This window comes from Onychomys torridus, chromosome 7 (assembly GCF_903995425.1).
Source record: "Onychomys torridus chromosome 7, mOncTor1.1, whole genome shotgun sequence".
Classification (NCBI taxonomy): Eukaryota; Metazoa; Chordata; class Mammalia; order Rodentia; family Cricetidae; genus Onychomys; species Onychomys torridus.
This window is the reverse complement of record NC_050449.1, coordinates 35,849,957-35,877,506: the sequence shown is the minus strand read 5'-3', so window position 1 is coordinate 35,877,506 and position 27,550 is coordinate 35,849,957. Positions and strand designations below refer to the sequence as shown.

The 27,550-nt window shown below is 44.8% G+C and overlaps 1 protein-coding gene across 1 annotated transcript in view; it reads left to right on the top strand.

Annotated features, from left to right (window-relative positions):
* The first annotated feature begins 7,117 nt into the window (after positions 1 to 7,117).
* Positions 7,118 to 27,550, top strand: part of Tbcel (tubulin folding cofactor E like) — a 59,897-nt gene continuing 39,464 nt past the window's right edge. Inside the window, exon 1 of the mRNA XM_036192465.1 lies at positions 7,118 to 7,316. The gene's annotated coding sequence lies outside the window, so the exon portion shown is untranslated. The remainder of the gene's footprint in view (positions 7,317 to 27,550) is intronic.

Here is a 27,550-nt window from a genome sequence, read left to right as displayed (position 1 = left end):
TTACTCAGGACTTTTGTTGTTAGGCTTTGGTGGTGGTGGTGAGTGTTGTTTTGTTTTGTCATTTGGAGAGAGAAGAAAAAGAACCATCTATGGAAAAGGAAAGAAAATAGAGAAATATAAGAGCAGAACCAGAAAAGGGGGCTCACTCTCTTTTTCACTAATAAATTGCAAGTTAAAATAATAAATGAAATAGTTAGAGAGCTAAAATTAAAGTCTGACAGTCCCAAGTGTAAGAATGATGGGTGAAGGCTGCATTATGTTGCTTTTAGTGTTGGACTTTGGCACACCCACTGTAGAAACTGGTGGTTTTGTTTATAGTCATATTGTGGTGATTTGAATGAACATGACTCCCATAGGTTCATATATTTGAGTATTAGGGTCACAGTTGGTGGAACTGTTTGGGAAGGATTAGGAGGTGTGGCCTTGTTAGAGGAAGGATGTCACTGGAGGTAGACTTTGAGGTTTCAAAAGCCAACACCATTCCCAGTTAGCCTCTCTCTCTGCCTCATGGTTGTTGTCTCAACATGTGAGCTCTCAACTACTGCTCCAACATTATGTCTGCTTGCCTGCTGTCATGCTCCCCGCCATGATGCTCATGGAGTTGGCTACCTACCCTTTAGTACTGTAATCCCCAAATTAAATGCTTTTTAAAAAATGTCTTGGTCATGATGTTGTGTCGTGGCAATAAAAAAGCAACTAGGACATGTACCATCTTTTATGGTGGTTAATAGCCATTTTTTAAAATCTTTTGTGGGTTGGTGTGGTGTGTATGTGTATACACACGTGTGTGTGCACATGTGTGGAGATCAGAAGTTGATCTTGGATGTTTTCCTCTACTGCTTTCCACATTACTTTTTGAAACGGGGTTTCTCACTGAACCCAAAGCTAGACTGGCCAGTCAGGGAGTCTGTGGGAGTCACCTGTCTCTGGATGCTTTCCACTCTTCATCCCAACACTAGAGTAGCAAGCATGTACCACTGTGACTGGCTTTTACCTGGGTGCTGGAGCGCTGAACTCAGGCCCTCAGGCTTACACAGCATCCACTGTACCCACTGAGCCACCTTTTTCTGAGCACTTGAAATGTGGCGGAATTGCCCAAAGCATAAAATGCACATGGTACTTTGAAGACTTACTGTGAACCGATTTTAAACGAGTCCTTTCCATATTAATAATATGTTTAAATGGAATATTTTGGATATATAGAACTGGTGAACTGAATGTTTAACATCAACTTCACCTTTTAAAACTTCTCTAATGTGGTCATTAGAAAAATTTAAATTATACATAAGATTGACCCACATTTATAGTCATTAACGCAGATCAAAAGCTAGGATCTACTGGGTTTGTTTTTGTGTTTGCTTCCAACAGCAGTAACTATAGATGTATGCATTGTGAGACAAGCACACGATCATTCCACCTAATGCTTCAGACTGAACACATTTTAAATGTCCATCAACAGGAAACAGAAAAAATCAGCCATAATATGGTGATAACCTGAAATCCAGCTTAGCCATAAAGATGAATGAGCCACAGCTCCAGACAACAACACAAATGACCCTATGTTGTTAAAGAATTCATCTCATTTGATCCCATTTATACAGTTGTTTGTTTTTTTTTAACGGGGAGGAGACTACATTACAAATAAGAATTACAGGTGAATTTGGGGAGAATGGAGTGTGTAGGAACTGAGCAGAGGCTGTGGGGGAACTCACAATGTCCTATGACAGCATCTGCTGGTGGTGGTGACGTGGGCAGAGGAGTTACTCCACTGAGACACACTTTTCTGTATGTCATTCTTTCCACTAAATATTAAGAGGGGCTAGTGAGGCTCCCAGCGATTTATTGCAAATGAGGGCCTTCCTGGAAACGAAGCTTCTGCTGTCTGATCTATCTATGGAAACTGCAGAAAAGCACAGTGAGCAGGTTTTGTAAAGGAGCATCCTCTGCCCTGTAAGGAAATGCTGATGTTCCTTAATCAGTTTTAGGTCTGACGCTCTAGTTTAAGGATTTTTCTAGCCTCTGTTTGCTCCTGAAACTTGGCACTATAGGCCACCTTCTGAAAATTACCAGTCATTTTTCTTTTCTTTTGTGGTGTTGGGAAGGCTTGAACCTAAAGCCCCAAGCTTGTTAAGCAAATGCTACCACTGAACTATACCCCCAGTCCTCTCCCCTTCCCTCTTTCAGACATAGTCTTACTTAGTGGCTCAGGCTGAACTTGAACTTGTGATCCTCCTGCTTCAATCTCTTGAGTAGCAACTGCCCTCGCATCAGTTATGTTTTTAAAAATAAAATGTAGAACCAAAGAATTGAAAAATTAAAAGAGACATGTTGCAGGATGAGTCAGAATTTGTGTGAATTTGATGGAAACACATATCTGTCCAATGTGTACAATATAAAAATGCAGTCTATTACACATCATTTTGGGTGCTCTATGCTGGTAGTTTATCCAACTCAAGCTATTCAGTAGTTAATGGTCCAAGGCCAAGAGTTCAAGAGACATACCTGGCTAGTGGAAAAACCAGGGCAGATATTAAAAACTATTTTCTCCAACCACTTTTATTTTTTCAGGTTAGGTAGCTGCTTTTTTCCCTCCATGTTCCTGTATCCACACTGATACACTGTGTTACCCTGTGTTATCCCACTGCACATATGAGAAAAGCTTTCAGCTGCAAGTGTGACCCCTTTTAAATCTAACATCCTTTCCAGGTGTGGTGCCATTTACCTGTAATCCAATATGTTGGAAGCTGATTGACACGGGAGGATTGTGAGGTTGAGGCTAGCATAGATTACAGAATAAGACCATACCCCCAATAAAATAAAATACAAGATGAACAACAATAAAACTAAACAACATACCTTTATTCCTTTATTGTGCTGCATCAATTTTTGTGTATGCATATTATCTTTCTAACCACACTGTAGCACCCCTGCCAGATCCATATTTGTTTGCCTCAAGCCACCTCATTACATCTAAGACACAGATACACAATGACTATACAATATGCATTTGCTGAATCAAAAGAACATGCAAACATCTGGCTGAAACCTCACAATCGAATGCTATCCCATCATTACAGGGCGATGGGGAACTCAGACTCCTGTGTCAGACTGACCTCAGTATGAATTTGGCCTCTCCATTTACTGTCTGTGTGTTGCTGGGTGCGTCTCTCTTGATAGCTCTGATAGTACCAGATGCACTGCATGAGATCATTGTGAGGATTAAAAGGGAAAAATCAATGTAAAATACCTCCAGCAGCAGCTGATACAAGGAGAACTTAGAAAACGGTTAAGACTGCTCTTAGGGCATGGTGAATCCTGAATCAGAGAACCAACTGGTCAATCAGAACAGCTGCTCCAGGAATTACCACACATTGTTAGGACAGACTCTGCTTTTGTTTAACCCATAAACCGCAAGAAATTTGTAAGAACTGACAAAAACAACTCCAATTCTTCCAAGTCTTCCAAGTTTTCCCTTCTCTTCTTTCCCCTTCCCTCCCCTCCTCTCCCTCCCTTCCTTCCTTTCCCTTCCCTTTCTTTCCCTTTCCTTTCCCCTCCCTCCTTCTCTCCCTCCCTTCTTTTTTTCCTTTCCTTTAGTAGGATGCCTTTCTGTAGCTCAGGCTAGGCTCAAACTCATGATAATCCTCCTGTTTCAGCCTCCTGAGTCCTAGGGTTACAGACATGGATTACATAGCCAGCCTAAACCTTTCCTTACTATTAGATTGAGCTTTATGGAATTGCTGTTTTTGGATCAAAATGATCAAAGTATCCACCATTCCTAATAAAATGACTAGACAGCTGTCCTTTGATTACTTCTCCCTTTCATCTTGGCCCAGGGCCTGCCTACTCTTTCCTAGATGATGCTCCTTTAGGAGTGAAGGGAAATTGATGATGAACACCACAAAACTAACTCCAGCCTCCACTGAGGCCCACGTGCCACCAACCTAGCTCCTTCCTCCACCATGCTTACATTCTTGTAACAAACAAGCCATTATGTACAATTTTCCACCAAAAATATAGAAATGTTTCGATCAAATGGCTTAGCAGAATTCCTACAAAATAAGACATATGGAGATTTGCTAGTGGGAGTGTCACTGCCCACTAGAAGTTTCTGTGATGAGAAACTATTCCATATGTGAACTGTTTGATATGATACCCAGTAGCCACATGTGATGATAGTGCTCCAAATGATACTAGCATTGTGTGACTGGGGAAGCCTTCATTTGACTTAAGTTGTGGTGCATGTGTATGTGTTGGTTCTGGGATTCTGTCAAAGTCTTGGACAGCATGGCAAGGGATTTACAAGGGATCTACATCCTTAGCCCTTCATTTTATTCTTAATTTTTTATTTTTTATTTTGACACAGGATATCCCATCACCTAGGCTGGCCTCAAACTCACTATGGGCAGCCTTGAATGCTTGATGCTCCTGCTACAATCTCCTGATTGTTGGTGATTCAGGTGTAGAGCAACACACCTAGGTTATGTGGTGCTGGAGGTTGAATCCAGCGCTTGCTGTAGCTGTACACTGGCCAAGCATTCTACCAATTAAGATGTACCTCCACCTCCCTGATTTTAATGAAAAACAAAATGAAATAGCCACATATAGCTAGTGATTAGCAGACTGAGTGGAGCAGCCGTAGAGTAACAGGTGACAGGCAAGAGATGAGGTTGGGAAAGTCAGCAGGTTGTAAAGAACTCTAAGGACCATGTTCTTGGTTGTGGGCCTTGTGCTGAGATGAAGAAGAGCCACTGGGAGTCTCAGGAAGGGTTTTAAGCTCCAGGAAGCGATACAGTCCGATTCAAGTTTTAGGGAGATGGTTAGAAACATAAATCTCTAAGTTTGTTCTCTAAGGAGACTCTCATACTCAATGTCTACGTGTATATTTCTAGTCACAGCAGCAGGATTTGCTAATAGTAATGAATTACAGCTCTTACCTTCCCCTAGCTGCTCACAAGGTACCTAGCTTCCTAAGTATTTCTGAGTGTCCCCTGAAGAACTTCGACTCATAAGCAAGTTTGTCATTTGGGTGTTTAGGCAGAAGTATGTGAGCAGAGTTTCCAGAGGGAAGACCCTTGCCTCTGTCCTTCCTTCTGTCTTCAGTTCCCTCTGCTCCTCACACAACCCCCAGGTCACTCTGCTGCTCACACTGCCCCCCAGTTCCCTCTGCTCCTCACATGCCCCCCCCAGGTCACTCTGCTCCTCACATGGACCCCCAGGTCACTCTGCTCCTCACAGGGTCCCCCAGTTCCCTCTGCTCCTCATACGCCCCCACCCCAGTTCCCTCTGCTCCTCACATGGCCCCCCAGGTCACTCTGCTCCTCACACGGCCCCCAGTTCCCTCTGCTCCTCACACGGCCCCCAGTTCCCTCTGCTCCTCACATGGCCCCCCAGGTCACTCTGCTCCTCACAGGATCCCCCAGTTCCCTCTGCTCCTCACAGGGTCCCCAAGTTCCCTCTGCTCCTTACAGGGTCGTCCCCCCACCAGCTCACTCTACTCCTCACAGGGTTTCCCAGTTCCCTCTGCTCCTCACATGGCCCCCCAGGTCACTCTGCTCCTCACAGGGTCCCCCAGTTCCCTCTGCTCCTCACATGGCCCCCCAGCTCACTCTACTCCTCACAGGGTTCCCCAGTTCCCGCTGCTCCTCACACGCCCCCCCCTCCCAGGTCACTCTGCTCTTGGCACGATCCTCCCCACGGACACTGCTGCTTTTGGCTGTAGTCTTGCCTATCCAGTCCCTCCAAGTCATTACTTTCGTAAGTAAAGTGCTTTCCTGAACTGGAGGCACTCACCTTTCTGAGTTCTGTAAGCCCACTCACTGCCTGACTCATTTGTCCTTGGAACTCGCTCCTTAACCAGGTCCTTCTCATGTCTCCCTCCAGCCTAAGTCCCATCAATGGGACAAGACAAAAGAAAATGACCAATTTAAGTCCCCAGGGACTGAGGATGGTAAACTATACTCAGACTTACCTAAAGTTTTTTTTCCTCTCTCTAGGAAAATATCAATATATTCATATGTGTTTTTCATAGCATTCCCCTACATCTTCCTGGACACATTCTGCACAAATGCACATGGACTTCCTGCATAGAGATCTCTGCAAATCCTAGAGTTTCCACTCATGTATCTGTGCAAAGCTGAGTCCTCCTCAGCATCAGCCTGCACCATCTCCATTCCACAGGCAATGTCCGACGAAGCAATGAACAGAGAAAACACAAAAGCAAACAGCCCAGCATCCAGGTGTGAGGCTTCCAGAGATGGGGCTAAGCATGGCCTGTTGTGAAACATATGTTCTTTGGAACTAGCTTGACAGGCTTCTAGTCTCAGCCTGGCTATTTTGACTAAGTAGGTAGTCTTGACAGATCACTGGACTCCCAACTTCAAGTTTCAATTATACAAAATATCTCCTTTAGGAGCTTTGCAGAAGTTGTTTATTATTATTATTATTATTATTATTATTATTATTATTATTATTAATTAGTTTTTTGAGAGAGGGTTTCTCTGTAGCTTTGGAGCCTTTCCCAGGCTGGGCTCGAACTCACAGAGATCCGCCTGCCTCTGCCTCCCGAGTGCTGAGATTAAAGGTGTTCTCCACCACCGCCGGCTCTTATTACTATTATTTTTTAAATCTCATGTGTTTAGTGGCTGATGGGTAATAAAGCACTCAATAGGCGAAAGCTGTTAACTGTTAGTTGAAAGTTCCGGGTGCCACAGGACTGGAGGGGGCACAGAACAAAGGTCAGACTGTCCCCACACCTAGATGCTTATGAAGTACAGAGAGCTTACAGCACATTTTATAGATGAGGTCAGTGAAGTCAGAGACAGGTAGTGTCACAAATAATGAGGGTCACAGAGTCAGGCCAAGATTGCAGGTGTGTTTGGCCAGGTTCAGTCCCAGATCCTTTCTCCGAAGACATTTCTCTTGCAAGCGATCGGTCCTTGGATCTTGGGGTGGTCCCTGGTGCGCCAGTCAGAAAAGCAAGCGGAGAGAGTGCATTTCTGATGTCTAGGTGGAGACCACCATCCCGGTTGCCATGGCAACCGCAGCTTGGTCTAGGAGGCTCTGCGCCCGGCCCCTCCCAATCACGCAGCGGACGTGACACGTGCGGCGGGGTCACGTGTTGTTGTTGGGGGGCCCCCTCGAAAGCTGCTTCCGGGTCAATGCAGGACACTGGGCTCTGGCGGCCGGAGAGGGGGTCGAGGTGAAGCGGAGCCGGACCGGGGCCGGCCGGGAGCAGGCCGGAGGCTGAGCGGAGGCGACGGCGGTGGCCGGGCGGGCGGAGGCGCAGCCGGAGCAGCCGCCGCCTCCCGGGCCGAGGGGTGAGTGTAGCTCGGCCGCCGCTCCGCCAGGGCCAGAGGCCCTAGGCGTGCTCTCCTAAGGGGGGCAGTGGGGGCAGGAGGCCAGGCCTGGGACCCCGGGAGGACGGAGCATTGACAGAGAGAGGCTGGGCAGTGGGAGTTAGCCAGGATGCTCCCAGACTCCCTGAGGCCTGGGGTATGGAAGATGCTCCCCTTGGTGGGAAACTTAGCTTTGGGAATCACTGAATCAGGAAAATGTGTGTCCTCATCTGTAAGGTTTGGTGTCTTACTGGGAGAGAGCAGCTGTTCCTACACTCCTGGGTTACTAGGTCTGTCCCTTCCAGGACTTCTCAAAGCGCATGCTTTGATAGCAATTTGGGGAGCATATATTTGTTCCAAGTGGTAGTGAGATTGGGAGAGCTACCAGGAGACCCCCATCTTGGCTTCCTGGGAATGGTGTGAAAGGATCTGTGGTGAACTGTGTGTTGAGAATGGACAGTATAGGCTTCTGGGGCTGCTAATAGGGAGACAATCTGGGACTTAAGAAAGGGAAGAGATGCCCCACAGGGGCACAGGCAGGGCTGCACAAGTTGTAGTTGAGCAAAGTTGATTGGGAGAGTTGAAGTGTTGACAGACTGTGGAGGAAGGAGGAGCTTCAGTCCAAGGTTGCTTAGCTACACGGGTTTGTAGGCACCCTCTTAGGGCTGGCAGGACCTCAAGGCCAGCTAAGGGCTTGGCTGGGACTTGTCTCTCTTCTCTCTGTTTGTGTGTGTGTGCCAAGGAGCTCTACCATAGGTTTCTATGGGTCCATCCTGAGCAAAGAGAGCTTGAACAGATTGTTTGTGAAAGGTGGCAAGGCCTTCCCCGGCAAACACAGGCTTGGCGGGGCCTACCCGTGGCTGTGTTTCTTCTTTGTGTCTGTGTCTGTCTCTGTAGGTCCTGAGTAGGTTTCCATAGGCTTGTCTTAAGCAGAGAGCTTGAGCAGGGCCTAAGGGCTAAGTATGGTTAGTCAGCCTGGGTCCTTTGGCTGTGAGTCTTTTCTCTATGTAATGACTTTTTAACTTAGGAAAAGCCAAAAACCTCACAGTAATAAGGACATTGTGATCTAGTACATACACCTGCATATGAATGTGAAGTTTCACAAAGGAGTGTGTGTGTGTGTGTGTGTGTGTGTGTGTGTGTGTGTGTGTTTTGTTCTGTTCTGATGCAGGATCTCTTGGTATGGTTGGCCTTGAACTCACTGTGTAGCTCAGGCTAGCCTGCTACTCACTGTACTCTTCCTGTCCCAGCCTCCCCGGTGCTGAGGTCAGAGGCATGAGGCACCATGTCTGGTTTCACACAGCAGTGTTTACCCTTGTTAGGTGCCGTCTGCTGATTCTGTTATAGTCCGCTTTCTTTCACTGGAACGAAAATGCTGACACAATCCCACAAAATCGATTCACAGGTCACAATTTGTGGTTAGAAAAAATGTCATTTTTAGGCATATTTCTTTGGTTAGTCAGGGTCCCTACACTGTAAGCTTCTGGGGAGCAGGTGCCACTCCCAGCCAGTGTACTCTTTGGATGGGGCAGCTGAGTGCTTCTGTTGACTAGTATTATCACATGTTTGACCCATTTCCTGAAGTACCAAAATGCTAATTTAAAAAAAAATTTTTTTTTCCAGATAGGGTTTCTCTGTGTAACAGCCCTGGCTGTCCTGGAACTCACTCTGTAGACCAGGCTGGCCTTGAACTCACAGAGATCTGCCTGCCTCTGCCTCTCAAATGCTGGGATTAAAGGTGTGTGCCACCACTGCCCGGCTTCTATAATGCTAATTTTTGGTGAAATTGGGTGCAAGCATGTCTTTATTTTCTCTAGTCTTTGCAGTGCCTGAGAAATACATCAGGCCTAGTTCTATTCTGTTCCAGTAGTAAAAATGCTACAGCTGTGGAGCTGGAGAGAGACCCTGCTCTCCAGAGGACCAGAGTTTAGTTGCCAGCACTCAGGTCGGGGGGCTCACAACTGCCTGGAGCTCCAGTTCCAAGGGATCCATAACCTTCCTCTGGCCTCTGTGGGCACCTACGTGTGGCATATTCTCACAGATATATACCCACAGACATACACGTAAAAGTAAAATCAGTCTTTAAAAAAGAAAGAAAGGAAGGAAGACTGAGTTGCCTTTCTGCTGCTGTTTGATGCCATCTCAAGCTCTCTAGTAGTTTTGAGATGATGGACTTGCTTTCCGTCTGCATAAGGATATATAAAGCTCATGTGTTAGTATATATTTAAATGATCAGAATTGAGTATAACTTCAGTCAGGGAATACCTAAATTTCTCCTATGAAGATACTTTCTAAATGTTTACAAAATAGATGAATGGCTGGGGAGGTAGCTCAGTAGGTGAACGGCTTGCCATGCACACGTGAGGACCTGTGTTCCCCAGCACCCTCCTAAAGAAGCTGGCTGCGGTAGCATACCTGTCATCCCAGTATTGGGGGGTCAGGACAGCAGGATCCCAGGGACTGAGTCAGTGAGCTGCAGGTTTGGTGAGAGACTGTCTCAAAATATCAGGGAGATAGCTGACATCCATGACTGACCCTCATACCTGTGTGCACATGTGCAAACACATTACACAGAATAGATGAAATCCTTAGAATAATGGTGAAACAATATTCATTATTTTTGTTTTTTTGTTTTTGTTTGTTTTGTTTTTCGAGACAGGGTTTCTCTGTGTAGCCCTGGCTGTCCTGGAACTCCCTCTGTAGACCAGGCTGGCCTCAAACTCACAGAGATCTGCCTGGCTCTGCCTCTGGAGTGCTGGGATTAAAGGCATGTGCCGCCACCACCTCCCGGCCAGTATTAATCCTTAATAAACATTGATAGGTGTTGGGGAACAGAGCAAGGGGCCCTTCATGTGTTGCTGCTTCCTTTGAAGGTTGTCACACAGCCTGTTGCTGTGGGACGTGGTGTAACAAGTCTTTCTCTGTCCTGCCAGCTCCCAATTCATGACACGGGGACTTCTTTTTGTTTATGAAAGCTCGGCCTATAGCTTAGGCTTGCTCCTAACTAGCTCTTATAACTTAAATTAACCCGTTTCTGTTCATCTACAACTTCCCCTGTGGCTTTTTACCTTTCTTTCATTCTATATGTCCAACTTCTTCCATGTCTTGTTGACATCTCCTCTGTGCTTGATTATCTCCTCCTTCTTTCTCTGCCCAGAAGTCCTAGCTGTATCTCCTGCCTAGCTATTGGCTGTTCAGCTCTTTATTAATCCACTCACAGCAATATATCTTCACACAGGGTGCAAGTATCCCACAACAGCAGGGCCTGTCATAGGATATTGCCTCATTTCAGTAACTGATGACAGGATGTATATGCTTAAGGCTACCTTGACAGTGTTGCTTTTGTTGTGGATGAAGATGGATTCAGAGGCACAGTCACCAGGAAAATGTTACCCAAGTTAAACCTCATCCATGGAGCACATGTTCAGTTGATGCTGTGTGAAAGCACAGGTCACTGTCAGACTGAGATTCATACAGTGGGCCTCCTGCCTTCTTTGTTGGCTTGTGGCATGACTGCTATTGAGAGGGGTTATATTGGTATGTGTGAACCATCTTTTAACCTTGTGTCTTCTGACCAGCCAGATATTGCTTGTTTTAAAGAATGTTTTGTAGTAGGAGTTTTACATCACTAAGATCCCCACTCATTTCATATCTTGGAGGAATCATTTGTATGTGTGAACAAACAACTTTGGAGAACTCACTGGGTGTGATCCTGTGTCCTTTTTAAGCCTTTATTTCTTCTGTTGACCGTCAACTCCATAGAAGGTTCTTCTGCACTTGTAAGTTTTGCTTCCAAACTGCTGAGGTTTGGAAATTGGATGCTTGATACTTGTTAGGATTCTGTGTAAAATGAGATTATGTTGTTCTTGTGTGTGTGTGTGTGTGTGTGTGTGTGTGTGTGTGTGTGTGCGCGCGCGCGCACACGCGCACGTTTCTGGATATTTAAATGGTATAACATATATGTGGGCTATGCAGGCCACCAGTACTGGGGATTGAACCTAGGGCCTTACCCATGCTAGGCAAATGGTTTACCACTGAACTCCAGGAAGAGTTCTGAAAAGTACCTTGAAGCTGATAGTGCTATGATTTGGCTTAGTAGGTGAAAAATACCCCTGAGCTGTGCCCTACATGCAGTTTGTCATGGAGTGCCATTCCTGCCCTTTGAGGCGATGCCACCCAATTTTTCTCTTGGGGTTTAGATCTGTGGTCGGCCAGCTGTCTTGATGTGTGATACTTTGATTCCACTTGATCTTGCCCAGCTTTGTGAAGGAACTCTTACAGAAAATGTGGCTATCATTATTTCTTTTCTCTCTTCACAAACCATTAGCTAGCTGCTTTCCAGTGCAGGCGCTAAGTAAAGCCTCTAGTGTAGTGGTTGACATTCAGGGCCTTCTCCAGCTGTCCCCAGTTTTCTTTGTGACTGTCATTCCATTTCCCAAGGCAGATGCTCTTCATTGTGCTCCCCTTTGCCTGTAAGAGGGTAACCCTCTCTTTCTCATTTCACGTAACCTCGATCGTGTGCAGTCTTTGTGTTCCAGTATCGGAAATACCCAGAGGTCAGGAGGCTCCAACATCACCTTGAATCTCAAAGCTAACCAGCACAATTCACAGAACAAGGGAACCCATAAGGGACAGAACTTGCAGTTAAAAAGTAGATTACCTGATTCCTTCCTAGGCTCCCTGAACCAAAATCTCTGGGTGGAGCCAGGGGATCTGTGTCTAGTGCTCTGCCCCATGATGGTTCTGCCCAGTAAAATTTTAAGAGTCACCAACCCAGCATAATGCTTTAAACTATAGCAGGTACACACAAATGATTTTTGTGCACATGATGCTTAACGAACTGAGCAATGCCCTATTTCAGCAGGCTGGTTTAATTTTAGGGCTTTGAAGTCAGCCTCCTGTGGGATCCTGGCTCTGTCAGTCACTAGTCCAACAACGCAAGCCTTGTTTGGCTTGGGTTTTCTGATCTCTCAAATGGGGTTAATAGTGCCTTTTATGAGTGTCATGAGAGTTAAAAGAGATGCTAATGCAAGCAACACAGCATATGCACATAGTAAACTCAGGTTTTATCTGCTGTTGTGGAGACATGTGGCTTAACAATATCATCCTAAAACTGGTTGATCGGGAGGCCAGATTCCAGCCCAGTCCCTGCTAATAGAGGAATTGCTTATATGGTTTGAGGAATTCAGGCTTACCTTATCTTCCACTTTAGGTTAACAGATCCAGGATCTTTGTAGTAATTAAAGACATAAGGATGTTCTTCTGTTTTAAAAAGATTGCCATCAAAATATGTTTAACACCCATTCCCTTTCTGCATTGCCCAGTGAAGAGAATAAACTCCACAAACAGGTCCTTGTGGTGGGATCACAGCTGTTCTCCACCTTCCAGGCTTCTTCCCTCAGTACACCACAGCAGCCACACTAGTCTCTCTCTTTACCTGCGTCTATCATTTACTTCTGCATAGACACCAGCTCCTCCTCTTTCCCATCTGATGAGTTTCTAATGGCTCCTTTTCAGGCCCTATTATGTGTGACCCATCTCCTTAGCGAAGTTAGTCATACCCTCCATATTCTCAGAGTGCTTTGCCCACACTTCTCTATGAACTTTGTGTCCACTTGACCTGTTAGGGGGATAGGATTAGTCTTGGTGTGTTCCAGCTGTTGTGTGTTAATAGTCCATTCAAGAGGGAGAGGATGTTGGTGGTTTATCTGAGGTCCCTCTTTGTTATGATGTCCCTCCTCTCAGTGTTCACAACAACAACTATTTATTCATTCCTTACTATATGCTAACTAGATGCTTCCATTGGAAGAATTTTCTTTCATAATGTTCACAACTCGGAAACAGCAATGGATAGCTTCATTTTACTATCGATGACACAGGCATAGAAAGGTAACCTGTGTAAACTATTTACCAGTCAGAATGAACTAATAAAGCATGCTTTAAAAACAATAAAGATTTCTTTTTATTTCCATGTATATACATGTGTGTCTGTGTGTAGGTACGTGCATGGGAGTGCAGGTGCCTGTGAAGTCCAGAAGAGGCATTGGATCCCTTGGAATGGGTTACAGGTGGTTTGAGCATTCTGACACACATCCTCCATAGGAGTAGTACGTGCTCTTAACCACTGAGCCATCTCCAGCTCTTGGAAGCATCCTCTTAAGCACAATGTTTTTTTTTTTTTTTTTTTTTTTTTTTGTTTTTTTTAAAGTAGAAGACTAAATACACACACACACACACACACACACACACACACACACACACACACAGGAGATTTTTAAGTAGTTGCATTTTTCAAAGCTCATGATCTTATGTGAAGATTTGATTAGTAGTTCACTAACTATCCTCAGGAATACACACACACACGCACACGCACACGCACACGCACACACACACACACATGCACACGCACATGCATACACCAGATGATTTTTAGGTAGTTATGTTTTTCAAAGCTCAGGATCTTGTATGAAAATTGGATTAGCAGTTCACTAACCATCCTTAGCAGTGTAGCTCAAAGTACTGTTGCAGATGGTAAGGTGTTAAGAAGATTGTTCTTAGACTAATACTTTCCCAGCGATTTTCCAAATTCTTCCCAGTCATCTGTGACCCTCCCCCAGTGTGCTTGATTTTCATTTCCCTGTCAGTAGATACTGCGTCTTGTCTATTCAGAATAACTGGATAATGATTCTCAGTTCCATTCATCCACCCAGTACTTGCTAAGTGCCAGGCTCTTCTGTGGGTAACACGAAATGAGGCTGACACAGCCTCACTCTGGTGAAGAGACTAACAGATCCATCACAAGAAGTGCCCTGTAGAGTAGAAGAGACGAGAGAGACAGTGGGTGAGGACAGAGACATTGCGACGCTGTTTGTATAATGTGGTCAGAGACAGCCTGTTTGAGAAAGAGACATTTGACTTTAAACTTGAGACACTTGCCTGCAGAGATGAAGTTCTTGGCAAAGAGCCAGCGAAGGGGAAGTCAGCTTGGCGGGTTTTCGAGGCAGAAGGAAAGAGCAAGGAAGTGGGGTTAGAGAGAGAGCAGAGAGAGGATCTCAGGAAACCTGAGGAGGTAAAGCCTGGAAGGGACAGGGCTGAGGTTGGTTTTACTCTAAGTGAGGAAGGAGACCATCAGCATTTTGAAGACTCCGCTTGACTTACATGTTGAGTAGCTGACAGGAAGTTAGGGGATGCGGGTGAGGAGACCGTGGCAGAGGGGATGACTGCTTGAGTTGGAGTAGAGGGATAAAAACGGAGGACAAAGTAGACTTGGGTGCGATGCTGATGGAGGGAAGAGCAGCCAAACAGACCGAGGATTGAAGAGTGGTGATGTTGCCCCAAGCCCTTCCTAATCAAAGGCTTCCGTCCTCCAAGGGCACCTCGCAGGCGTATGGCTGTGCTCAACTCCATTCTTCTCTGGTTAGTTATCCTATGGGTTCTCTCTCTGTTTATGTGTACATACACATGTATGTGCATGCGTGTGTGTGTGTGTGTGTGTGTGTGTGTGTGTATACATTCAAATGTGTAGAGAGGCCAGAGGTCATGTATCTTCCTTGCTTGTTCTTCATCTTCTTTGGGTTTTTAAGAGACAGGGTCTTTAAGTGAATGTGGAGCTTGCCTCAGCTAGGTTGGTTGGCTGGCAGGTCCTGAGAGCCTCATGTCTCTGCCTCCTCAGTGCTGAGATTTTTACGTGTGTGTGTGTGTGTGTGTGCGCTGAAGATGTAACTTGGGTCCTCATGCTTGCATCACAAGTACTTCGTTAACTGAGCCATCTTCCCAGACCTGAGTTCTTTTTTTTAAGCCACTTAGGTATATGATCGGAAATGATTATTTTTCCATGTTTTGAAATTTGTATAAACTGAGATACACACACACACACACACACACACACACACACACACACACACACACACGTGGGTGTGTGTATTTCACGCTTTTCCTTTAAGTTCTCGGGACTGAACCCAGAGCTAAATGCCCAGCCCCCCAGCATTGTTTTAAGTGTATTCATGTTGGTGAGGAAGCTTAATGAGCTGCTGTTAATCCATTGCTGTATAACATTTCATTTTATGTCTATGTTGTAAGAGGTCCTTTGCTCCAGGAGTTTGGTAGTTTCAAAGTGCTGTTTATGGGCATTCTTACCCTTGTCTCTTTAATACGGTTCTTCATGCTATGATGACCCCCAACCTTAGGATTGTTTTCATTGCTAATTCATAACTGTAATTTTGCAACTGTTATGAATTGTAATGTAAATATCTGTGTTTTCCAGTGATCTTAGGTGACCCCTGTGAAAGTGTCATTTGACTCCCACAGGGGTCACAGCCTATGTGTTGAGAACCTCTGCTCTAGAATTTTCCTTGAGAGCTAGAATTGATGTTATTTGTAGGTAGGACTTGTGATGCATGCCTGTGATCCCAGCACTCTGGAGGTAGAGGCAGGATGAACAGAAATTCCAGGCACTGTCTCCAAATGAAAAGTGATCCATTTATCCTCAGTGTTGCTGTCCAGAGATCTATTGGGCTGTAAGATGTTTGCACCTGTGCTCTATGCTAGTACCATGAGCACTTTCCAGTACAGGCGTGCTTTTCCTCAGTACTTCTGCCATCAGAGTTTTTAAACTGGGGTGTGTGTGTGTGTGTGTGTGTGTGTGTGTGTGTGTGTGTGTGTGCGCGCAAATTTGGTGAGATTTTCATTTTTGTCTGGATTATCAAGGGTGGTCATCTTTTACATAAATTTATTAGCTAGTTGAGAGTTCTCTCCTGATACATACTTGTTCATGTCTTTTATCCATTTTTCCGTTGGATTTAAATTTTTCTTTTAAAAAACAACTCTTTATATTTTATGTATAATGCATAATCTTTTTCCAGTCTCAGACATGTCTTTTACATTTTTAATGTCTTTTGATGATCAGAAGCTTTTGAGTTCACTGCCCAGCTTCTTTTTGTGTTGGAGATGTTTGTTGTGATGTCTAAGTCAAGGGTGTACAGCAGTCCTTAGGAGGAATGCCTGTTCGCCTCCCTGGGGAAGCTTGCTCTTGCCTTTTGTCTGGAGTCGAGGTCTGCCCTGTGCTGCTCTAAGGTTGGTGTTCACTTTCTTCTCTCCTCTCTTTGTTTTTTTTTTCAGATGTGTAGTCACTGTTCTGGGATTAATTATTGACTGGTGCCAGTTTTCCCTGCTGATTCCTCCGCCCTTCCTGTCTTACTACATGGCCTGTCCTCACTTCTCTTGGTCTAGTCTTCTTTCCCTAGAGTTGTTCTTCAACCAAGTTTTTATTCTTCTGCAAAGTCACCCTGAGTTAGTGGATGTGCAACTGTTGTTCCCACAGGAAATACAGGTTCCTTCCTGTGAGCTTGTGACCCTGAAGACACCGTCGGTCAAATGAGCAATGACAGTACATACATAACCTTCTTCTTGATGGGTCTGTTTCAAGGCACTTGTTATTCGCTTGGTTCCCAGTGAGTTCACTGCACTGTGATTGGTCTGAGGGAAACTATCCAACAGGCGTGTTTTCTCCTTGAGGCACAGCAGGGCCTCCTGTGTCTTTGGAGTGCACACCATTTCAGCACCAGTCTTGGGAGACTTCTTAAATAGCGACCTCAGCAGAAATGCAGAACCCATGAAACTCCTAGCACTGAATAGATCCCCAAATGGGAACTTGTTCACAGTATGAGACCTGGAACTCAAGGCAGGGTCCCACCCAGTTCGGCCTCAGCTGCAGGCATTCACTGGGTGACTCCCATTTCCAACCCTCTGCGTGTATTTACAAGTAACTACAGGAATTCTGAGTGTTGATTTGCAGATACGTTTTGGCAAACAGATGGATTTGAGACATGGAAGCCTTGCAGAATGGAGCTGTGAAATACTAGAGGTGATTTTTCAGGAGCTCATTAGTTTCAGCACTATCCTTGTCATACACATATCTCAGTAATGTTCTATCTTAGTAATTTAGTGTGACGACTTTAAACACTAAGTTTTCTGATTGACATATGCCATTATTGCAATAATAGGACTTCCTTTTTTGGAGGATACTTTTATTTATAATCATGGCATTGTTAGTTCATCCATAAGTTAGAAGCAAATTAGGAAAGATTTTCAATTCTTACTATGTTGAAAACAAATCTAAATTATTAAACCCTTATTGCAGTGACTCATTAAGGTCATGTTTTTAATGGGTATCATTAATAATTTAAGGCCTAAGCCTTTTTTTTTTGTTTTGTTTTTCTTTTGTTTTTCTTCCGAGATAGTGTTTCTGTATAACAGTCCTGGCTGTCCTGAACTAGCTGTGTAGACCAGGCTGGCCTCAAACTCACAGAGATCCACCTGCCTCTGCCTCCCGAGTGCTGGGATTAAAGTGTGTGCCACCACTGCCTGGACAAGACCTAAGTTTTATAAAGGCAAGTAACCTTTATGAAAGAATAACTTTCATTCATTTAGCAATATGTGTTTTCATGAAACTTGATAAATGATTACAAGAAATGTATAGATGGTGATTAATCCTTCATAAATCAGATCTCTAAAAGCATTCATTTCGACTTACATATTTTATCCCTCAGGCAGGTGGGGAAAGGTGACAGAAAGTCATCCGGCTAACAAGGAAGGCATTATAAACATCAGACGTTTTTACTGTGCTGTCTCATTAACTGGCATTAATCAGCAAAGTCATGGGCCCTAAGAAGTCAGACCAAGTCTATTTAACATTAATTATAAGTAAGCTGCCCAACCTGATACTCTTGCTTCCATGGCCACTCAGAGGTAATAGTGGTGGGATAGTAGACAGGAAGGACACCAGCATCTCTTAGGTGCCTCTTATGCTAGATGATTCCCTTGGTATTGCTCCGCTTGTGCTTCAGCAAGTCTCTGAGGTAGAATTTAGGGGCACTCTATGACTCCTTCCCATACATAAGCACATGAAGGCTTGGAGATCTTCAGCAACTTGTCTACAGCCACACAGGGTGGTGGACTCTGTCATTAGTGCCAGGCAGCCTAGCTCTGGAGTCAGCACTCATGGCCACAGGCAGCAGTACTGAAGCCCTGCATGGGAAGGAGCTTGTGACTTTGTTTTCATGAGTGAACTTTGGCGTGCTCTCTGCATCTGGCAACCCATGGTTGCTAGAGTGCTTTGTTATCTCCAGAAGGCTGTTGAGTGATACATTAGCTGTCTGTTCCTGATGAGACTTGGCCTTGATGGCAGCTTGCCTTGCTGCTTCTGTAGTGCAGAGATAATGAAGTTGTCTGTAGACAGCTAGGTAATGACCTTAGACTTGTGATTCGCAGCTGCAGGAAAATGTGCATAAGCAATCGGTTCAGGAGGGGAGGTCTGCATTACTGTTCTGGGGACAGAGTGGTTGGGAAGAGTTTACCCCTTTGGTGAATGGCCAGGCGGGGCTACCCGTTTTGTGCTCGGGTTCAGTGACTTTGATGTAGTTATAATAAGAATTTTGGCTGCAATAATTTTCATCCCCTTTAGCAAACTCTATTTCTAGGATTTGTACGTGGTGCTGTATACTGTTGACATGGTATATTCCTTTTTTAATGAAGTCAGCATGGCTCAGCAGATTAGATACAGAAAGGGTGACTTAGCATGCTGGTCGGGCCCCAGGAACCTGAGCAAATCCCCTCAGTTTCCCAGGCTGTAAACACAGATAAGTGTGAGTGTGTCTCTTTCAGAGAGTGCCTGCGGAAAATTCCAGGCTTTAAAGTGATTGTTAATCTCTGTGTGGAGACATTTGGTTTGGGGACATTGCTTCAAGAGTAAATGTGCCTAATCCTGCTCTGAGTAAGTGCAATGATGAGGCCATGAGATGGGCTCTGGGTCAAAGAGAAAGGTTAGGGTGGGTGCTGATTTGTTTGGGAAGGAGTTAGGTGGGAGGGTTTCAGGGGGAAGTCTCTTCGGAAGATGTAGAAGTAAAGAGCATAGTAAACGCTAACCTTTGTGTTGTGGTTGCCAAGTATCTGGAAGTATTTTGTTTTCTGTTTCAGAGTGCCAAATAGGGACATAGGTAGTTGGATTGCAGGATTTTTAGTCATTTAGAAACTATGAGCATTAGGAGTTATTTAGAAATGAATACTTTCGAAATATTTTTGTATAAAGAGGTACTTTGTTGTTTCCTCCCCCTGGGACAGTACACTTGGGTCAGGCATTTTGGGTACTGTGCTTGAATACACTAGACTCAAGTGTATGTATCAGCTGTGTTTGCCGATGTGTACCTGTAGCTGAGAAAACCTTGCCAACATTGAGTGTGTCTTACATTCTGTGTGGCCCGCAATAGAGAACACAGAGCTTCCCTGGTAACATAAAGCCACAGGGTTAGCATCTCTGATGTCACTAAGGGCAGAAATTTTTGTCAAGTGGTCTAAAGTTCATGTTGCTTATAAGACCTGTGATCTAGGGATGAAGAATTTGAGGAATTCATATTTCATCTGCCTGTGTTTTCATTGATATATGTTTTTTTTTTTCAAGAAAGTATGATATGGTACACATTTTGCTCAGATGTTATGTGGAATGCCGTTGACCAAGAGGCTTTGCAAATACGGTGATTGACAGGAGTGAGATCGTGGTGTGCGGTGATGCTGGATTATCAACTAGACTTGTCTTGTCTTGCATTTGGAATGTGAAGAGCAGAGTTAGCAAGTTGGCTAACCATGTCTTTGCATGGTAGCTCTGAAAGTTTATTAGAATTTTCTTTACTTTTACTTTACTTCTTTATATTTTCTTTACCTTTTAACCAAAGAGGGCATCTTACATGATGCCCAGGGGTAACAGAGTTGAGGGGTACATAACTTTAGTACAGATTAAAGTGGGAGTGTCATAGAGAAGACCCAACTTGTTTACTGCCTTAGACTGTGTCCTGAGGTGTCCATTTGGAAGGCATGGCTAGTATATATGACTTACACCTCGTTAATGGGATTAAGACCCTTAACAGGGATTTTTTAGCTATGTACCTATGGACACAGAAAGTTTTTCATGAAACTTCAAGGCAGATTCTAAAGTTATATGTCTAAAAGCCACTTAATCTTTGAGTAGAAAATACACATCTCTCTAGCCTGGGAAACGTGGTCTGGAAGGACAAAACATAAGGCACATTTTCAGGCTCAGTCAGATTGCTGTGTCTGTCACTGACTCTTGTCTTCTGGTGTGGCTGTGGCTATGTCTGCCTCAGAGAGGGAAGGCATTTGGCTGCACTTATTGCCAAGTCTAGCTCAGCTAACGAAAGGAATGCCCCAGGGCGGGAGCTACAGGTCCTGTGGTTCTGACCTTACTGTTTGCTTACTTTCAAACAGAAGTTTCAGAACATTCGGATCAGATAATATAGTTTTTAAAATCAATAAGGTGATTAGCAGACTCTAATCTTTAGATTCTTAAAGTCTTTTCCAGACGGAAGTATATAACACATCCATACATTGTCCTAAAGTGATTGTGTTTCAGTGGTGATGCACTTGTGCTATGGGCCAGAAACACTTGTTCAGAAAATGAAGCAAGTAAAGACCTACAGCTTCCTTGGATATAGCGTTGAGGAATCTAGTGAGGTTTGGTGTCGAAAATAGAAAGCTTTTTTATGGTGAGGTTAAGGGAGGAATCCACACTTAGTGAAAGTCAAATGGCTAAGAAAGTAAACGGGAAAAATGAGGAAAGCTGGTATCCTGGGGCTTGTGGAAAGTGACCCAGGCGTGTCCCTTCTTTGGCTTTGTTATGTCACTTATGGCTGACCTGCTGACCTTCCCAGACACTGCTCCTACTTAGCCAGTGCTGTTCTCTTTTTGACCTTAAAAATAAACAATTACTAACCTCTGGGTTTTCTTCAGCTGTTCATCTCTTCCACATCCATCCAAGCCCCTCAAAGATCAGGCCCATATTCTTTGTCTCTGCTGACTCTTTATTTCCTCAATTCCCTGTGGCATGGTTCAACTCCCTTGTCTATGCTGAAATTGTTGACACTTTCCCTGATGTGAACAAATAGCTCTGCCTTGTAAGACTCGTAAGATCCCATCTCTTTGACTTATGTTTCTCCTGCTGAAGATCAGGAACCCCATCTTTGCATTGGGTCCACAGTGCTCTATGAAAAGTTATCTTTCTTGTATCTCCACAGGGTAACCTCTGGCTTGAGCAAGGACAGCATAGTCTGAACATCTTCCTGGGCAGTAGTCATCTGTGCCTTCCACCCCCACTATCCCTGTATTCTAACAGTATTGGTAATGTTTTAGGCCTGTTTGTGTTCCTTTGTCTCTCGTACTTAGAATATTTTTCTCCAACTGGCCCTCCCACTAGATGGCCCAGGATTCATCTACTTCATCATGCTTTCAAATGTTAACCATTTCCTGTATTTATATATGAGCCTCTGTGTGTATGTATGTGTGCGTGCGCATGTGGACGCGCATTGCATGTGTACAGGAGCCCATGGAGCTCAGAAGAGTCACTGCCCTTCCTGGAACTGGAGTTAGAGACAGTTGTGAGCCACTCCATGGATGCTGGAAACTGAACCCAGGTCCTCTGCAAGAACAGGAAGTTCTTACTTCCTAAACAGTTTCTCCAGCCCCACTTCACTCTTTCTGTATGAGTTGTACAGGTATTATCTCATGTTATTTCCTTTTAGGGGCAAATACCCCGAGTCACAGTTTGATTTTTGTTTCTTCTTCCTTTCTTTAGTGCTCAGTACAGATTCAGCCTCTGGTACATGCATGTTCACTGATCCCACTAAGTAAAATACACTCCATAAGTACCCATTTAATACATAAATGAGCAGGCAAGTCAGCCTAATTGGGATGATTTGGTAAAGTTAAAAAGAAAATCACAGAGGAAATGAAAGGCATTTGTTTACTCCTGTCCACTGTCAGTTTGCCGTCTGAAGGAAGCAGACATCTAAACTGGAAAGAAACATCAGAGAACTTTAAGGGAGAATGGTGCAGACTTACAAAATGTTCACCTTCTTTGTTCTGAAGTCGGTATTGGCAGGTGCTTCAGAGTGGAGTGTCTGCCTTCCTTGGGTAAATAGAGTCAGATACACTGCCATTGTCTCCACTTGTAAGTAGAGAAGACTGACTTACTGTATAGAAGTGGGTCCAAAGCAAACGATATTTCCTAGGTTAGGCTAGATGTCATTTTTATTACTTCTTTCTTGTTCTTCTTCCTTTTTTGTTTGTTTATTTGTTGTTTTTTGAGACAAGGTTTCTCTGTGTAGCTTTGGAGCTTGTCCTGGAACTTGCTCTATAGACCAGGCTGGCCTCGAACTCACAGAGATCCACCTGCCTCTGCTTCCTGAATGCTGAGATTAAAGGCGTGTATTGCCACCGTCCTGCTTCATTTTTATTTCTTCTCCTAAAGTGTGACTCTGGTCCTTGAGACTAGTCAGAGAATGCTCCACTGTGAAAGCCCTTTGTTGGTCTCTAGTCAGTGGTGACCCGGTGACCCGAAGTTCCAAGGCTCCTAAGTCCATCTCTGCTAACTGGTATGGTTGTGTAATTGCACTTGGCTGGTAGAGGCATGCCAGGATGTCCCTGTAGCCCTGCTGCATGGTCCATAGTCCAGGGTGGAGCTTTGCAGTGAGGAGCTGTGGGACCTGGTGGCTGCTGTCCCCATCTACACCCCTCCCCTAGTCCCGGTGCTGAAGTTGACTTCCTAGGCTCAGGTATGTGCTCTCCTCCTTCTTCCCTGCATTTTTACAACGCTGCTTGCCTCCATTTGGTCATCCATTCTAGTTCCTGTTTCTTCCTCTTCATTCCTTTAAAGGTATTAGAATACCATACATTCCACATGTCACAAAAGCCAACTCAGACTTCTTTTTTCATAGAAACTGTAAATCCCTAGGAGATAAATAAATAAACAAATAATAAAAAGTTGACAGGTCATTAGATCATACTGTATAGGTTTCATGAAAACACCTGCTCTGGAAGATGGTGCCTGCCTGGGTCTGCTGACCCAGCTGCCTCACAGTGGGTAGTGGCCAGGCTCCTCTCTGCCCTCCTTCCTCAGGCCTTCCTTCTCTCAGCCTCAGTTACATTGCTGTTTCCTTCCAGAGGTAGTCTGTGTGCAAACAAGCCAGTAATTGTATTTTCCTCAGGTGTAGATTTTACCTTTTGGCACTCTGAAGTTGTATTTCTATCTCAGGGCAGTTGTGAGCAGGGCTGGAGTGTTTATGTTTATGAAGCACACTCTTCCGCATTGTTTCTGTGGACAGCCTTGACACTGCTTCCCCAGAGGTTAGATCTTGACTGACCTTCGCATCCGAGGTCAGCTTTAACCCGTTTTCTGTTCTCGGTTGTGTTGAGTTTCACACTTATTTTAATCTCACTCTTTTTGGGTGGGAACATCGAGTCCAGGTTGTTTGATCGTGTCCGTGTGGGACAGGATGTTCTGCTGACAGGCAGCCCCCTGGCAGAAGTGCCCTGTGCTCCATGTCCCCTCCCGTGCTTGTTGTCACTGGCTCCAGGTGCTTTACAGGATATTGGATCGGGATCTGGAGGCACAAAGGATTTGAGATTTTCACATATTCCACCACCTGTAATGGAACCCAGCAGCATCACCCAAGATTCCTGGCACGCTGGCTCGCTGGTTTCAAGCACCGGTTCAGAATAGTTTAAAATGCATTTGAACTCTGCCAACGGCAGAGGTAGACGGGTGTAACTTGACTCCTGTTATTTCCAGAAAGCCATAGATTACCCGCAACCCCCAAACCTTTTAAAAGGCTGCAGTTAAAGATCTGTCCATTCTACATTTCCTCATTTTTCAGTCTTCTTGGTTTTCAGCCCTTCCTTTCCCACCTACCATTCCTCCTAAAGTATAGCAGATCTGAGCACATTTGTGTTACTAATCCATTTGGGCCTCTTAAGGTTCCAGTTGGATAGCCATGTGTCCATGTGTGCAGCCTGCACTGCTGGGAGGCTCTTCATTGAACTGTGCTGGGAAATGACCAGTCAAGGGGCCCAGGGGCCCTTTGTAATCTCAGAGAGAACACTACATATTTTTACATCCTGAATATTCGGGCACTGGACCTGGGGCCTTGTATATGCCAAGCAAGGACACTATCCCCAAACTGTACTCCTGGCCTTTTTTATTATTCATTTTAATTTTGAGGCAGAGCCTCACTATGTGGTGCAGTGTGGCCTAGAAATCACTTGTAGTCCAGGCTGCCTTGGACCTAGGATTCTCTCACCTCTGCCTGTCAAGCGTCGAGGATGATAGGCAGGTACCACCAGGCTTGGCTCTGGGAGAGCTGTGCTCAGGCTTGAAGACTCAGGAAAAACTCTCCAGTGCCCACACCTTTGCTTGAATTAGTGTTCACTTCTGTGTTGCTCGTGCGGGCTACAGTTGTGTCCCAGTTCGCTGCCCTTGAATTACGTAGGTGTATGCGCTTCATTAGCCTCCAGATCAAAGACGCTGCCTGAACATAGAGACCTCGATTGCCACAGCGACAGTTTGCCTTCCCCACATACTTTGGTCTTTGGAACTGCCAATTTATGGAGGATGACAGTGTAATTTCTCTGATGTTTTTGGTAACTATTTCTAAAAATTCCACTGGTGTCCTGCTCGAGACAGGCGTTGCTAAGAGCTGTGGTGCCGTTTACTAGTGGCCGAGAGAGCATCTGGTCTGTTGTCTGCTATTGACGGTGGTGACTTTACAGGAACAAAGAACCTTCCAATCCACGGGTTCCTGAAGCCCACGGTAGCTCTTCAGATACTTACCACCCTGTAGATCAGTGAAATAAATAGTCATATCGTAATAGTGCTAAAACAGGTGCCAATGGGAAGCTTACAGATACAGGAGTTAAGCAGAGCACAGCCCCGTGTTTACGGTGTTTCCAAGGTGACCAGTGATACACTCGTGAAATGGACTCCACAGTCTTCCTCTGGCAAGTGATACAGAGAAAACATGTGTTCCATGGGTAGACATGTTCCGGGAACATCTGTGTTCTAGGCATCTGCACTGATTCCACAAGACATGTACCTTAGTGGCTGCTTCTGTGTTCCTGTTTCTCTTTTGAATTCTTGCTGCAAACCTGAGGGGGATGTTTAGATCATCCATGGGTGAGGAGGAGAGAGAGGTTAGGAACTAGTTTATGTGTCCCTAGTCTGTGAGAAGCATAAACGTCCTGTGTCCTGGTTTTCCACACCACCATGATGCCCATGCAGGATGAAGAGCAGTGTTTGGGTTTGGAGCTCTACTACATACAGCCTTGTAATGCAGATGGCACAGTTGGAGCTCTCCTGGGACCCTAGGGTCCAAGTACTCTACAGATCATGGCTTTTTCAAACTTTGTCCGCTTATGACTCCTTCTATCCCAGAAATTTTTACATAGATAAAATATATAAATCAAACATTTCTTGATAATAATAAAAATTTATCTTAAAGCAGTTATTTGGTATACATATAATTTTACCATTTATTAAGGACAAAACAATCAAATTTGCTTAGGAATTGGATGGATTGCTTATTTTTACAGAAAAATTAAATGCTGGCTGGCATATTGCTACTGCAGGAGGTAGATATTTGTCTGTTGAGTCACAAAGCTGTTAAGTGATGAAAACTGAGTATGCTCAATCTACCCTTTTCCCAGAGTCTCTGCTGTTTCTACTCTGTACCCTGGAGATGAATGATTTCAACACTCAGCAATATTTATCAAGCCCTTGCCGTACACAGCATGCTGCACTTGGTACTGTGAGTCAGTACTGGAAGATACAGAATTCTACACTTCTGCTCTCTGTATAATTTAACGGTAGAGCTAGTATAATAGCCCAAGAAAAAGACCCAGAATTTGGCTTATTTAACTCTATAAGCATAAGCACAAGTAAAGCCGTGTTGCTAAAGTGAAATAAATGTCAGCACTCACTGTGAGCAATTTGAAGCATTATCTGGTTGCTATCTAAGAGCTTGCTGAGAAACTCTTTAATGCTTGCTCCTGCTGGTGTCTTCCAGGCCTTCGTCTCCCTAGCTAATATGTAACTGCATTCAAAGCTCTAATTGTTTTTAAGGATTTATTAATTTTTATTTTTTTGTGTGCATGAGTGTTGGCTTACATATGTGTGTGTACCACATGTTCCTGGTGCCTGAGGAGGCCAGAAGAGGGTGCTGGATCCCCTAGAACTGGGGTTGTAGACAGTTAGTTTTAAGCCGCCCTATGGGTGTTCAGAACTGAACCAGGGTCCTCTGGGAGAGCATCAAATGCTGCTCAGCATGGAGCCATCTCTCTGGCCACTCTATTAGTTTAAGGGAGGAAATCTTGACAGTTGCCCCGGCTTCCTGTCTTAATCCTGAGGGCTTTTGTCCATCGTCCTTCACTGCTCATCAAAGGCCCCAGCCTATTGGCTGTGTTCTCCACTCTTCAGTTGTTCCTGCTCCTTCTCTCTGTGACTCACCGCCTCTTCTGCCCCCAGAGTGCCTTTGTCTTGTTCCTCATACATAGCATGTCCTGTATTCAGGTGACGTCTGAGTCTCCATCTTCAGCTAACATTTCTCACCCTACTTTATGTTGCTTCTTGCCATGTCACCAAGTGCCCACACTGTCCATGGAGGAAGTGCAGTTCACCACCCCTTGACTAGTTAGAGACACTAGTTGCAGTGGTCAGCGCCAGAAACCCGAGGGCTGACTCACAGCCCACCTCTCCCCTTGCTAGCCCCTGGAATTCCCCCAAACCTTGCTTGCTGATTCCCATCTTGCGGCAGCCATGCTCACTGGTTGTCACCTTGTGTATTAGCTCAGGTCTCATCTCATGCCTCTGTCTGTGTGGTGTTGTCCTAACTCTTTCCCCTGTGGTCCTGGTCCCATCATACTGGTCAAATGCTCAAGTACCAAGATGAATTTACAAAACAAACATACAAACAAGCAAGCTGTGTTCCTTCCTCCAAGGCCAGCTCTTCTCTCCTCTGGTCAGCTCCTGACGGAGTATACAGCAGTTCCTACCTGTAGCTGCTTTGGCAACCCCAGGTTTCTTGAAGTTATTCATGGGCCACTGTACACTCTCATCACCTCAGACATTTCTGAGCCTTTTTATTGATTACTTTAATTTTAAAAAGTAGTACGTAGACTAATTGTGGTGCCTGTGTTTTGGCTGATGTGAAACCCGGAGCACAAGACAGTCCCTTAGGGTAGTGGCTTACGAGGCTGTCAGAGGTCTGCGTGTTTGCTGTTCTCTCCTTTAATGTGTGCGTGAGTGCAGAGAAAGTGCTAGACTTACTGAATGTCTGGGCCCTTAGATAAGATTAAATAGAGAAGAAGTTAACTAAATTCAG